The sequence below is a fragment of the Mauremys reevesii genome, linkage group 1 (genome assembly GCF_016161935.1).
Source record: "Mauremys reevesii isolate NIE-2019 linkage group 1, ASM1616193v1, whole genome shotgun sequence".
In the NCBI taxonomy this organism is placed as follows: domain Eukaryota; kingdom Metazoa; phylum Chordata; order Testudines; family Geoemydidae; genus Mauremys; species Mauremys reevesii.
In genome coordinates, this window is record NC_052623.1 from 199,048,756 (window position 1) to 199,060,265 (window position 11,510).

At 42.4% G+C, this 11,510-nt stretch overlaps 1 long non-coding RNA gene across 2 annotated transcripts in view; it reads right to left on the reverse strand.

Moving 5' to 3' along the window:
- The window catches only part of LOC120395223, a 63,748-nt gene extending 52,894 nt beyond the window's left edge, over window positions 1-10,854 (reverse strand). The window contains exons 1-3 of one of the 2 annotated variants that reach the window (XR_005592532.1): window positions 10,797-10,826; window positions 10,549-10,592; window positions 6,622-6,677 (exon numbers count right to left, since the gene is read on the reverse strand). This is a non-coding gene — a long non-coding RNA (uncharacterized LOC120395223). Of the gene's footprint in view, window positions 1-6,621; window positions 6,678-10,548; window positions 10,593-10,796 lie in introns of both variants that reach the window. The other variant, XR_005592531.1, reaches the window with a different exon arrangement.
- Window positions 10,855-11,510: the final 656 nt, after the last annotated feature.

An 11,510-nucleotide genomic window follows, 5' to 3' on the forward strand; every position in this document is an offset into this window, starting at 1 on the left:
CTGTCAGCATGGACACACTGCAGTGCTTTCCCTACTGCATTCTACGAAGGCTGGTTTAATTCAAAGCGCTCTACATTTGCAAGTGTAGCCATGCCCTTACCGACAAAAGTGCTAGTGTAGACATAGCCTAGAAGTTTCATTGACTTCAATAGTGTAGGGCCTTGTTCAACTTGTAGTTCTTTTTTTGATTTCGCCACAATTCCTGAACATTTTATTGTATTTAACGGGACTGGAGTTGCCTTTCCAGACACTCCATTCCTGAATTTACTGAGACAGGGCCTTTTTCTTAGTGCCTGTATTTTTCATGATACAGTTTCCAAGCCTCTGCAGGCTTTGACTTTATAAAACCCTCATTAAAGTGAAATTAGAGAAATATTCTTTTTGCTAAATTATTCAACATGTTTAAATATTTACCATATGATAAATATGCGTTATTTATAAAATGTTAAAATTTCTGTTAGGGTTCAAAGTCCAAAAATTCTCTCATTTTAACAAGGGTGTGTGTGGGGCAGCTATTTACTAACACTTAACAAATGCACCACTGGCAACTCTAGTTGTTTTACTTACAGTCTTTTCTGTCTGAATCAAGGATGTAAAGCAAGGCATGTGTGTGAACTGTTGCCCTCCATCTCTCATAAATAATCATGTGCAAAATTGGGATATTTCTCAGGCACCTATTTCCATTGACTGGCTGACTTTGGTGGGTTTTTTTTTAACCTACTATTCCTGAAGGCTATTAATCTTCTAGTTTTGCTTTCTAATATTAACTGGACTTTTATTTGTTGCCCACTATTGAAATGTCATTCCTAGAGAAGGCGGAGTGTTTGTGTAATTGAACATTCCATTAATTAAACCAATTAATATTGAATGTCAGTTTTACTAATTGACCATTTTTGCAGGTTAGTTTGGGTTTTTTTTCCTTTCCATTTTCATTCACTATCCTGAGGCTTCTGAGCATTCGGGTCTAAGAGGGACTCCATTTGGTGCTGATGATGGACAGCTGCAATCCTCCCTTAATAAAGCACTGGGACACTGACCATTATCCAGTAGCTTTCTAGAGAATACTAAATATGCTTCATCTTAATTTTTCCTTCTCAGCTTATTGGCTCCCAAAGAATAATCTTCTGATTACATGCCATGAAGCCTAGATGCTTTCTGTTACTTCTAGGGTGACCAGACAGCAAACGTGAAAAATCAGGACAGGAGGTGGGGGTAATAGGAGCCTATATAAGAAAAAGACCCCCAAATCAGGTCTGTCCCTATAAAATCAGGACATCTGGTCACCCTAGTTGCTTCACCTAATTTTTTAGTGAGTAACATGGGAGCATTTGGCTAAATTCAATAAAACTCTGAAATTTTGCGTGAGGATTTATGGGCTCCATCCTCAACAGGCAATAAAGATGAACTAAAAGGCATACCTGAGGCCTTCAAGGTTGTTTGGTCTAAGGCAGGAAGACTGTATCTAGTACTGCTGCCTGAGGGGAAACCAACCATTAGCAGCATGTGAAGAATGGAAAAAATGAAAAAAAAAAAAGAACTTTGGAAATAGGAGGGTGAGTTTTCCCAAAAAGGTTAGTTCAGCCTCCATGTTTGTGATTTTTTTTTTCATTTTCCCATTTTCATGGTCTCAGAGGTTGGTCTGGTCTGCAAATTCAGTCTGAGAGTCCCAGGCCAGGTGTGGACCATGCTCCAGCTCAGGCTCCACACCTGTATTCCACCTTGAGCTTGCAGCCTGTTCATCTTCCACCTCACTGGCAGCCATCTTTGTGCTTCTCAGGTTCCCACTGGCTTAGATATTGGGCCCCCTCCATGAAGCCCACTATGGACTTCACTATCACCACTTGATTTTTTTGGAAGGTGCTTAGAAACTATGATGACAGCAAGCAGTATAAAACCCTGAGATGGATAGACAGATTAGATAGAGCCCTTTTGAAAGTCCTAGTCTTAAAGTTTAAAGAAGAGAGAAAGAAACTAGAAGAAAGAAGAGCTGCCTAACCATATTCTGCTGTGACTACTCCTTATGCTGACTGGAATTTTTTCACTGTTAACTTGTGATCGCCCTTCCGTTGTAGGTACTTGTTGTTTCTTATCTTAGGACAAGTTTACACTACAAAGTTAAGTCGACCTAAGTTACATCGATGTACAACCACCACAGTAATTGAATTGGCTTTGCATGTCCACATTATGCTCCTAGTGTCGACACTGGACATCCTCACCAGGAGCGCTTGCACCGATTTAACTGCTAGTGTGGGGCACTGTGGGACAATTTACAAAAGGCAGCAACAGTCGATGTAAGCAATGCAGTTTCTACATTGACACTATGTTGACCTAACTACATCGACTTAAGCGCTATACTTCTCACGGAGGTGGAGTTATTAAGTCGGTGTAGTGGGCGAGTTACATCTGTGGGAGCTACATTCTGGTGAAGATGCTTAGGCCTGGTCTACACTACGCGTTTAAACCGGTTTTAGGAGCATTAAACCGATTTAACGCCAGACCCGTCCACACTAAGAGGCCCTTTATATCGGTATAAAGGGCTCTTTAAACCGGTTTCTGTATTCCTCCCTAACGAGAGGAGTAGCGCTAATATCGGTATTACCATATCGGATTAGGGTTAGTGTGGCCGCAGATCGACGGTATTGGCCTCTGGGCGGTATCCCACAGTGCACCACTGACCGCTCTGGACAGCAATCTGAACTCGGATGCATTGGCCAGGTAGACAGGAAAAGCCCCGCGAACTTTTGAATATTTCCTGTTTGCCCAGCGTGGAGCTCTGATCAGCATGTGTGGCGATGCAGTTAAAAATCAAAATAAAGAAAGAGCTCCAGCATGGACCATGCGGACGTGATCACTGTAAGGGCAGGCAAATCTGTTCTATCAGCGCTCTGTTACAGAAGACGAATTAAAAAACATTTTTAAAAAATCTCCAGACAGACGCCATAGCAGGGACTCAGCGCACTGCTGCGTGACAAGCGTAACGGAAAGCCAAAGAATCAAATGGACGCTCATGGACTGGAGGACTCAAGCTATCCCACAGTTCCTGCAGTCTCTGAAAAGCATTTGCATTCTTGGCTGAGCTCCAAATGCTTCATGGGTCAAACACAGTGTCCGCGGTGGGTCAGGGCATAGCTCGCCAATTTACGCACCCCCCCACCCACCCCCAGAAGTGAAAGGGAAAACAATCCTCTCTTGACTCTTTTACATGTCACCCTATCTTTACTGAATGCTGCAGATAGACGCAATGCTGCAGCACTGAACACCAACATCCTTGCTCCCCCCCCTGCCATGGGTGGCTGATGGTGCAAAATGACTGGTACCCGTCCTCATCATCAGCCTATTGGCACATGGGGCAGTGCAAAAGGGCTGGTAACCATGCTGACTAGCATCCGTCAGGTCGATCAAGGGCGCCTGGCCCTAATTTTTCCTGGTAGATGGTGCAGTATGGCTGATAACCATCGTCATCATAGCAACAGGGGGCTGAGCTCTGTCAGCCCCCACCCTTCATGTGTAAAAAAAAGATTCAATTGCCCCTGGACTAGCAGAGGGATGCTGGGCTCCTCTCCTCCACACTCCTTACTGTCCTGTCTGGACTATCATAGCAGCTGGAGGCTGCTTTCCACTCATTTCTCACTAAGAAGTCAGTGTTTCTTATTCCTGCATTCTTTATTACTTCATCACACAAGTGGAGGGAGAATGCTACGGTAGCCCAGGAAGGCTGGGGGAAGAACGGAATCAACAGGTGGAGTTGTTGCAGGAGCACCACCTGTGAATAGCATACAGCTCATAATTTCTGCAGGATCTGACACAGAGCAGCTGTGCTCTCTGATATAGTGGTTCTCTAGTACACTTGCCCATATTCTAGGCAGGACTGATTCTATTTTTAGATACCAAAAAGGAGGGATTGACTCAGGAAGTCATTCCCAATTTTGGCTTTTGCACCCCTGGCTAAGAGCAGCCAGGGGCACTTATGACAGCAGCAAATGGTGCAAAACAACTGGTAGCCATGATCATCTTTTTACCAATTTATGGTATGGTAGATGGTGCAGTATGGCTGGTAACCATCTCTGCTGTCATGCAAAAGCAAAAGCATGCTGCTGCGTAGCGCTGCTGAATCGCCTCTGTGAGCGGCATCTAGTACACATACGGTGACAGTCACAAAAGGCAAAACAGGCTCCATGATTGCCATGCTATGGCATCTGCCAGGGCAATCCAGGGAAAAAAGGCACGAAATGCTTGTCTTCCGTTGCTTTCCCAGAGGAAGGAGTGACTGATGACATTTACCCAGAACCACCCGCGACAATGATTTTTGCCCCATCAGGCACTGGGATCTGAACCCGGAAATTTCAAGGGGCGGGGGAGGCTGCGGGAACTATGGGATAGCTACGGAATAGCTACCCACAGTGCAACGCTCCAGAAGTCGATGCTAGCCTCGGACCGTGGACGCACACCACCGATTTAATGTGTTTAGTGTGGCCACGCGCACTCGATTTTATACAATCTGTTTTACAAAACCGGTTTATGCAAATTCGGAATAGTCCCGTAGTGTAGACGTACCCTTACAGAGGTAGATTGACTTTCGCTCCCTTTTGTTGACCTAACTCTGTAGTGTAGACAAGGCCTAATTCTTACATTGTAAGGTATTTGGGGCAAGGATAATCTTTTTGTTCTGTATTTGTGGCACACCTAATACAATGGGGCCTTGGTCCAAGCATGAGGACAGTAGGTGTTACCTCAGTAAATAATAAATAGTAATATTAAGGAGAGATGAGGAAAAAACTCCAGGAAGAAAACAAAAGAAGAGTGGAGAGGAGAGGGATAGGGAGTGAGAGAGAACAAAGTTATAGATGCATAAAAATGTATTCCAATGTACTGGCTGAAAAATGGTGGGTGCATCTTATTTTATTTTATGTACAACTGTTCAATGGGGGAAAGTAGTTTGGACAATCCCTGATCTTCTTCTCTTCTTTCCACTTGCCATTTCTTTTATGGCTTCTTCCAGTCTCCCTCTGTCCCTGTTGTCTTTGAAGCAAATGAAATATGGCCCCTCAGAGCCTGTCTCTGACTTTTTGGCCCTCAGGCCAGCCTAGTTGTACTGTGTTTAAAAGGGGCCTATTTTTTAATGAAACATCACCAACCAGACACCACCTTACCAGCAACGAAAGGGGAGAGGACAGGAATTATTGATCACACACACATACCCAACATTTTGTGAAAGAGAGCAAGCACTCTCCTCCCATGTGACAGGTTTAGGGCTGCTGCTACCCTTCTGTTGCCTCAAGGGTCACACTTTGATCTCTCATTCCCTGTAACTGGGCTTTCGTGTCCCCTCTCGCCACCCTCCTTTACAGTCTTGCTAAGAGCAGGGCATTTATCTACCCTGGAACTCAAATAATTTAATGAACACTTTCTCTCCTCTTTCAAGTTCCTGTGCAAGAGGAAAACATTTGGCCCATAGTATTGAATTTGTGACATCAGTCTGCTCCACTGAAACTGATGGTGACATTGTAAACTTCACTGCAACTCAGCCAAACAGAATGGTGAGGAAGAAAGTGCTTGTTCCAGTTTAAACACTGTAACTGCAATAATAGCAGAGGAAAATACAGAACTTAGCTAGCAAATTGCTTCTTGTATATATATTCTCTCTCTCTTTTTTTTTATTTCAAGTTTGCCCCAGAGTGAAAGTCCATCCTTAAGGAAATGGATTTCATTTTCAGTCTTTCAAGAGGTTATTATAAACAACAAGAGAGTAGAAGAAGTATTTTTAAATACGGGGAAAAGTATGTAGATAGCTTCCTTTTAAATGGGTTGAAAAGTGGCTAAGCCAGTTCAGAGGCAGGCTAAAGACAGCTCTAACCACTTACTAAAGCCTGCTTGGGATATTAGGCTCAAAAACAATTTAACAGAGAATGTTGAAAAGCTGTTTATATATTGCACTGGGCTAAAGGACTCTGTACGGGCAAATTGTAGATGGCCTTCTAGGATCTGAATGCCCTGGAACAGTGACTGCACAGGGGACTGACCTGCCTACAGGCTCAGCTGTATAGTTGCATTGCAGAAATGCCAAAGGGAAGGGAACAGGGGAGCTCGTATAAGTGCATTCCTTAGTCAGCCCTCCTTGCGACCCTACATTTTTCATTATATATCTTCACAAGTGATGCCTTAATTCCTTAGGGAAAATGTCTATTGAATTTCACAGAAAATGCTAATCACTTTTTAGGATTTTTGAACCAGCCTATAGAATTCAATAGACAATTATATCCTTGAGGTATTATACTATTACGTTGGTTCATAAAACCTGCAGAAAGAATCTCAATCTGTACAACTTTCTGTAGGTTTTAAGAACACTTTCTGTTGAACTATGTTGATATAGGGCCTGATTTTTAGAGGCGTTGAGCACCTACAGATCCCATTAACTTCAATTAGAGTGATGGATGCTTCTGCAAATCAAATCCTTAATCTCTTTTACATTCTAAAGAACTTTTCCATAAGGCACTTTCAGGGAGGGCTAGGAAACTATCTGTTTCTCTTTGATGAGCGGTGCAGTGCTTGGACTCTACTGCAAGAAGGCTAGTTTGGAAGCCTGTAGTGTTGTTCTGATCTCCTGCTCTCTAAAACACTTACCTATGTGTAGTCCTCAGGGCTATTCTCACATGCAAAGATCCCCAAGCACCAAAAGTCTGAGATACACAAATGTAAAGTAAAATGAGTAATGGTTACATTTGGCAACAGTAGCTAAAAAACTCCTAGCCAAAAACTGGAATATGTTGGGTCTGTGCTTTGCATGGTGTGAATAACTAAAGTCAATGGGAGTTGTGGGTCTGAATCCTGCAGCCCCTCTGGAAATCCCAGCCTAACGGGTAAATTAGCTCATACATGGACTAAACTGGTAAGCATGAGGCTGCTGTCTTCTTGTGGGGTTGAACACCTGAGGTCACAAAGGTCACTCTCTTGTTTTTCTGCTTGTGTGCCTGATAAGAGCTGCTTACAGTTCTCTGTGGAGAGCCGCTTCTAGGCAGAAGCTCTCAGCAGCTAGTGAAAAGTGTCTTTGCTTCCAAACTGATTAGATTGTTGTTTCACATTCACTCACTCCCTGGACCTTTTCTCTATTCATTAAAAGTTAAGCATTTTGTTAAGGAACTCCAACTGGGTGCTTTGTTGTTCTTAAATGCAAAACGGAAGCAATCGATAATTCTGTCTGTTACTGAATAGATTCAGAGACTCTGGGAGGTGGGACCCATAGAGAAATTGAACAATAGAGGATTAATAAGTATTTTGATTACATTGCTTGCTTAATTCAGCTAAAATACAATAGCATTCAATAGGATTAAAGAGGATTTTTTTATTCAAACAAATGTACAAAACTGTTAGCTTTCTGTGGTGTTTTTGTTTTCATCTCTCCTTTCAAATTCCTTCCCTAGCCTCCCGCTACTGTTAACACATATGTAGTGCATGTGCTCACTCCCTGTACTCATTTAATATTAAATGAAACCTTTGCTGGGTGGTCTGTGTCATGCCGGCCTGAGCCTAATTCAAACCCAGTTGAAGTCAACAGCAAGACTTCCCTTGATTTCAATGTACTTTGGACAGGTTTCATGTTGTCAAGGTTTTATGTTCCGATCCTTAATTCCTTTTGTACTTAAGCTTGGTAGGTGCATTTCCCCTTTCTTCATCTTCCTTCATTCCCTCTTGTCTGAACAGGTCAAGCAAGAGAAAATTATACACTTCCACCTTCCAGGTATCAAATGTCAGGCTGTAGTTGCTTGGATTTGTTTGTTCTGTCTGTTGCTTTCTACACCATTCCCAATAAGTAAACACGAATATGAAGACAACAAAATGAAACATGACCCTGGTGATGCTGTGGCACATTAAGCCTTATTTATTGTGCTGTTACATTTTCAAACAGACCAAACTATGCCCTTTCAGGCTGCTGATCATGTGACCACACTGTTACACAGTAGCACATTGTTCTAAAGACAAGAGCTTGGCAATGGCAGGGTCCACAGTGTTTGAATGATCACTAAATACACAGCCAGGAACTCCCCAACTCAGACACATGCATAGAAACAAAATATCCACCTAGTGAAGATGGTGCGAGTTGGACTAGGTACTGTATGAGAAGCAGTGCAAGTAGGCTGGTACGCTCTGGTACACCGTACCAGCAAGCTATTTATAACCAGCATGGCATACCAGAAAGACACAGCAGCAGCTCTGCTGCAGGAGAGGGCTGGGGGTTCTTCTCCTTTCCCCGCTGGGAGGGGCAGTGGGGAAAGGAGCAGAATGCCAGCAGCTCCTCCGGTGGCTGTACTGCCCCCCCCCCAGCCTCATCCCCCCCGGCCCTGTCTCCAGCACGGGAGGAGGAGGACAGAGCCCTGCCCCAGGTAACATGGGATGGATGTGGGGAGGGGACCAGAAGAGAATAGGGGCCCTGGCCTGGGGACAGGGTAGTGAGGAATCACATGGAGGGTACATGGGGAAGTCTTGTGCCTCCTTTAGCTGGTGCCCCCACACCACACCAGTAAGACATAGATTTTACTTGCTCCACTGTGTATGAGAGAGACAAGGTGGGTGAGGTAATTGGACCAAGTCCTGTTGGTGAGAGAGACAAGCTTGGGAAAGAGGCATTTTCCTAATTATAACAAACTTGGGGCTCTCCTATTGCAAAGAAGAGCTCTGTGTAAGCTCGGAAGCTTATCTCTCTCACCAGCAGAAGTTGGGCCAATAAAAGATAGTACCTCACCCACCTTGTCTCTCTAATAGCCTGGGAATGACACAGTTAAACAACACTGCATAGATATTAGCAAGTCAGTCAGGTTGTAAGTGGCTGTCTCGTAAACTATAACATTCTTTTTCCTGCGCATAAATGCCACTCAAACACATGTAACATTTTTACTACCTTTGAAAACATCAAAGGAATTACTTTCTTACATCCAAATGCCCAGTGAACAGTATAGGTAAGTGGAAAACCATCTGTCACAGTAGAAAACGGCTTTTGGAAAGTAATTTTTCATCCGTAGAATCCTGTTACCACTATAAGTGGTGATTACTAAAACAAAATTCCACTGTAGTTTGTTGACTTAATTAGCTGTCATTTAGAAGATTAGCTAATTACTTTTGTCATGATACCTACACATCACTACTGTCTGGCATGTGTTAGACAAGTGATGAGCTGAGACTTCTGTTTTTCTGCTAAACAGTTTTGTTACCTCATTCTCCCACCTACCTCCACTGTGCTTGTTTCTCTCCCTTCCCCAGCTGCAGTATTGCTAATTCTTTCTATTTTATATTTGTTTTACTTTAAATCCCAGAGCCTAATATACCTATTACAGGAGAATCTTAGCTTTCTTTATTTTTATCAAGCAACTTTCTAGCCCTCACTGTTGCAGAGAAAAGCTTGGAAATGTCAACACAGGGCTTGTGTTCACAGGGAAAAAATTATACTGTAGCTATGCCAGTATAACTCCCTATGTGGACACTACTATTCCAGAATAAAAGTGACTTTATTTTGGTATACATGCCCTATGTAGACAAGCCCTGTGTGTAACCTAAGGGCTCGAAACCAGAATGCAAATAAAGAATCCCAAAATTGTTTTCTAAAAATGTCACTGTTTTGGGGGGAAGGAGGGCTGATTCATTATCTTTGAATACTTGGGATTGGCAATACTGCTTCTGTTTCATCCTGTCTAACATTGGACTGTCAGCACCATGGAGCAAGGATTGTCTTCTTTGTGCATGTCTACATTGCATCTGGGAGTGAGCCTCCCAGCCTTTGTCTGCAGACTTGTGCTAGTGAGCCTCATGCTAGTGCTCTAAAAGCAGCTGTTTAGATGTTTCAGCTCTGGCTCTGAAGCCTTGGACTGGGATGGGCTTGGGAACCCAAGCTGCAGACCAAGGCCTGGTCTACACTGGGTGGGGGGAGGTGTTGATGTAAGATACGCAACTTCAGCTATGGGAATAGCGTAGCTGAAGTCGACGTATCTTATTTAGACTTACCTCCCATCCTCACGGTGCAGGATCGATGGCTGCGGCTCCCCCATCAACTCTGCTTCCGCCTCGCGCCCTGGTGGAGTTCCGGAGTTGACGGGAGCATGTTTGGGGATTGATTTATCGTGTCTAGATGAGACACGATATATCGATCCCCAATAGATCGATCGCTACCCACCGATTGGGCGGGTAGTGTGGACGTATGCCAAGCCACAACATCAAAGCAACATCCACACAGCTACTTTTAGAATGCTAGCACAAGCCCCAGTAGTGTGAATCTGTGGATCCTGGGCTTGGAGGCTTGTTCCTTTGTTTGTGTGAAGAGCTGGTTGGGAGCTCGAATTTCTATTCCTTGGGAAATTGCAACATTTTGAAAGTTTTTTCGAGTGAAAATCCAAAATTTTGAAACTTACTGTGAGTCAGTTGAAAAGTTTCACTTAAATATAATAAAAATGACTTTTAAAATACAATAAATCTGGAAACAAAAAGTTGTATCTGATCAAAGAAGCAAAACATTCCTGTTTCATTTCAATTTTTTTAAATGAAATGTCAAAATCACCTGCTTACTGTAATTTGAAATGAAATACAGTAGCCATCTACAGTCCAAAACACTAGAAAACAAAAACAAAACAAAACAAAAGCTGGGGAAAGGAAAAGCATATTCTCACATATTATCTATCTTCTTACATGGCTCATTATATCTGAACATCTAACTAAAGCCCACAACTAACAGCATTACAGAAGTAAAATGTAAGTTGGAAAGGACCATTTTTCTAATTGTAAAAGACACGGTCCCTCCTGTTGAAAATAATTACCATTTTCCTAACAGATACTCAGTGAACAACTCCAATCTGATATATAGGCTCTTCTGTGAGAGCCTACTGTTGCTAGGCAATGTTGCTAGGCAGTACCACACTATGCGGTCAGTCAGTGCTCTGTCATAGTGCCAACTTTTCAAGTATTTTTGAGCTGTAAACTTTTTTTATTTGGAAAAAAATTATGATTACATGTTTGTATCAAATCAATCAGGCTTCATTGTTGAGGTAGTAATAGTATGTTATAAACATTTGGAGATCTTCTTAATCACTCTCTTGGACTTTTAGTTCTTGTTTGGTATGCAGGCAAATTATTCAGCTTCTGAGCACGTGCCAGCATCTGAATAAATTGAATAAGTAGAAGTGTTTCATGAAAAAAAGCTATAACATTTTGTATTTGCTGTTCAAAATGCTGTTTCTAATTGATAATGTATGTGTGTGTGCGTATATATATATACACACACGCTATATATATACACACACATATATATACACACATGCTATCAAGAGATTATAGAATCAATTAGAAACAGCATGTTGAACAACAGTACAAAATGTTATATTTATATATACTGTATATTATACACACACACAAACTGCATTATAAACATTAAGGTTGCACTATTGTGCACTCCAAAGTAGAGATCATCAGAAAAATGTCATCAAAACAGTTTTCCATCTGACGAAAAAAAGTATTTTCAATTTTGACAAAAT